This window comes from Antrostomus carolinensis, unplaced genomic scaffold (genome assembly GCF_000700745.2).
Source record: "Antrostomus carolinensis isolate BGI_N321 unplaced genomic scaffold, ASM70074v2 scaffold21221, whole genome shotgun sequence".
In the NCBI taxonomy this organism is placed as follows: Eukaryota; Metazoa; Chordata; class Aves; order Caprimulgiformes; family Caprimulgidae; genus Antrostomus; species Antrostomus carolinensis.
Genome location: NW_010297391.1, coordinates 14,165 through 17,705, shown reverse-complemented (window position 1 = coordinate 17,705; position 3,541 = coordinate 14,165).

Genomic DNA, 3,541 nt, shown 5'->3' with positions numbered 1-3,541 from the left:
CAAGATAACCGAACCTGAATACATAAATTACCTACACTTTTACAAATTTTATTTAATTATGTTGTCTACTCATGTGTTCCAAACTTATTCATAAAACACGTCTTCAAGGAACATATTATTTCCCTTAGATATATGTGAAAACTTCCCTCTTATAAAAGATTTACTGATATGTCACATAGCCCCTCCAATTTTATCTCATGAGATTGCAGAATTATGTTTCTTACATTCTTACAGGAAGATGTGAAAAACAATCTGGTAACAAATGCTTTCACTAAAATAATGCATACATAGGTATATAGAGAGCCCATAGATAATACAGGAGAATGTAGGAGGTAGTACAAAATGGATAGTATAATAAAAATGGTTTATGGCCATTAGTGACTTACAAACTCAAAATTGAAATGTATTTTATGGGATTAGTATGGAGAGTCAACATTCATAACCTCTTTTTTCAATAATCTGATTATGTTGTAGCAGTTCAAGATTCAGAACAAGGCAAACTGCCTATGCACAATATAAAGCATAATGTAAAGTGTAAGGTCAATAACTGCCAAGATAATCGACAAAATGGCAGTGGTGCCTATGTCAAGATGTGTAGCTTAACTATAAAAACGTGCAAGTAAGATATAGATGAGAAAGAGAAAAATATGCTCTTGAAATTTGTATTAGCACTATACAGAAGGAAGGCAATGCAACTACATTATGTGCATTTACCAACAGAGACACCCTAACAGCCAACCCTAACATTAACAGAGACACTCTAACTAAGCATCATCAGGACCACAGCATCTTAATTCTAATATCCTTATTTGTTTAGAAAATGAGGAGTGGGAGATGTTGAATTTTTTTTTTGTTTGGTGAATGTGGTTCTTCTAAGATACCATTCAGTGAGTTAGAGGATGCTTCTGAATCCTCAGTTTTGTGCCAGGTCCAGAAACTGAAGGGCTGGTACACAAGTGGAAGGCAATGTAAACGCAAAATATCGTATATATACAGCTCGGAATCGGGAAGGCATTTAATCACGTGTACAAATTGAAATGCACATTTGGACCATATTGGTACTTATACCTCAGATCACAGCAGTCTTTTCAAAGAAGTGCTGGTTACTGTTTGAAGAGAGAGGATATAAATTATGCTTTCTAGCAGTGCTATTTGTAGTTGTGCTCCTATTTTATGCTCTATGGTAAAAAAAGAGAGGTTCTCATTTCCATATTGAACACCAAAGATTCTCAGTATTTGCCTATTTATTTACTCACACGCTATGGGATGTTCTCAGGGAAAAATCCTTTCCCTGATTTTCAGACTTTTACAAATACATGGAAGATACGTTTACGCTAAGAATCAAACTTCCACATGCTCCTCATGCAGCACATTGCTTTATCACAAAGGTCTTGACATTTTGCAGCCATTCTGTGTGGCCTTTCTGTTATGTTACATCACATTAATGAAAATCTAGACATCAATAAAAGGATACATATTCTAAAATGCATCTATCCCCATATTTTATTAAAGGTGTTCAGAAGAAAATGAGGTCTCAAATTACCTTTCTAATCCATTTTGGCATGTAATATGAAAGATATTGTGCCTTGGGTAAAACTCTCAAGTGAATGTCTGGCTTTTGCTTCTGTGTCAGCAATCACACCAGGCAAGTGATACTTACAACATAATTTAATCTTGAACAGTGAACAGGGAGTCATAAAAAGAAATGTTTTGGCCAGTAACATAAACTCATACCAAGTTCATGAGCAAATCAAAAGGTGTAACTGAGGAAAAATGTAATTAAACTCTAGCTGATCTGCAAGGAGTTCCTTGTGAATGGTATGCATACAGAAAAAACAAGAAGAGAGGCATCCACCAACAATGTAATAAAAATGGTTTTTTTTTTTCCTGTCTGCATCCAACAAGCTTTAGTTTGCATATACTTGTGGTGACAAGTTTCACATTTACATTGGATGACTGTTTTCATCCATGCATTTTTGGTGAGCAACTGTGGTGGTCAGTACCAAGGTAGTGTGTGCCTTGAAGGTTTGGTTTTCTTTTTTTAATCTCTGAGGCTAAGAGCAAGTTGATTCTGCACTAGAAGTGCCATTAAAACTGTAGTCACTAAAGGAACTTAACACATAATTAATCTATGAGTCATATCTAAATACATTATAAGGTCTGCAAGAATTATAGCAGTAATATGTCAGCAAAATTTTGACACACACAACCTGATTTTCTCCATCCTGTTAGGAGTGCAACTGGCAACAGGCAGGATTGCATGCGAAAATCTTGGCTCTACAAATAGAAATACTAAACCGTGATCATCTGCTCTTCCACTCTCCTCATTTGCACACACAGTTAACAGTCAACTTTAAAAAAATTCTGATCTGCTATAGTGAGTAATAATATACTGTGTAATTAGACTGCTCATGCCTTTTCTGCAGTATAGGACACAGAGTCTCTCTGACTTGATAAGGTACAGCACATCGGTTGGAAAGCCTGTTGTGAATCCCACGGCAAATTCAGAACTGTCAATCAACATTTTCTTCTTCATTTTATTCCTTACTATTTAGAAATTAAGCTAAACATTACGTTAAACATTTCTTTCTTCGCAAAAAAAATCACCCAACTCATTTTAATTTAATGAAACATGGTTTTAAGAGACTCTTTCTACAGTTCCAGTCTTACTCACAGACCTTGACCTCATTTAGCAGAAACAGAGATTGATTTCCTTGAAAAATGTTCTTTCAAGTACACTGTGATCTTTTAAGTCCAAGCAAAACTGAATGCTACAAAAGCATATAAGCATCAGAGTCTCTATGCTTGCAGATGGTATCCCATCTTGGTTTCAATTGGTAGCTCTATTTGAATGGTGTCACCCCTGAAAATCTGTTGTCAGCCCCAGAACCTAATGAAAATGGAGAAAGAAATTTACATGTGTCTTAATGGAGAAACTTCATGGAAACCTTACATGAGTCTTGTGAAGACCAAGGGTAAGAGTTGTGAAGACATTAATTTTAACAGAAAGAAACTACAGGTGGACAGCCCATATGCTATCCCCACTAGCCCATGAGAAAGAAAAAAAATCTGAAAGCCTCAGTGAAAGTCTCCCATATTGTAACTACCAGTAAGAATCTCCTGGAAAATCCACTTTGCAGTCATATTGGTATTATGGAGCTTTGACTGTATCAACAAATGTCACCACTATGATCACCCTGCCCAGTCATGGATATATTCCAGGTCCTGTGTGCCCAAGACAGGTTTCTCCAGTGAGGCGGTAGAAAAGAGATGAGGCAAACAGTGGCAAGAATGTTCTGCTCATATCCAAGGCCAATGAACTTCTACATGGGAGAAAACTGACTCTTGGAAGAAAAATAACCCCTCTCTGAAGTTATGAAACAAAAGGGCTCATCAAATAAGATGTAAAGTTCACTGAGTTGGAAGAAAACAGTTATGCTTAGATCAAAACTTAATCTAACTCATTTTAATCTGTTCCTTCCAGCTCAATGTAAAAATAAAAAACCCAGCAAATCTAAGCTCAGTTTGGCACTGAATATGA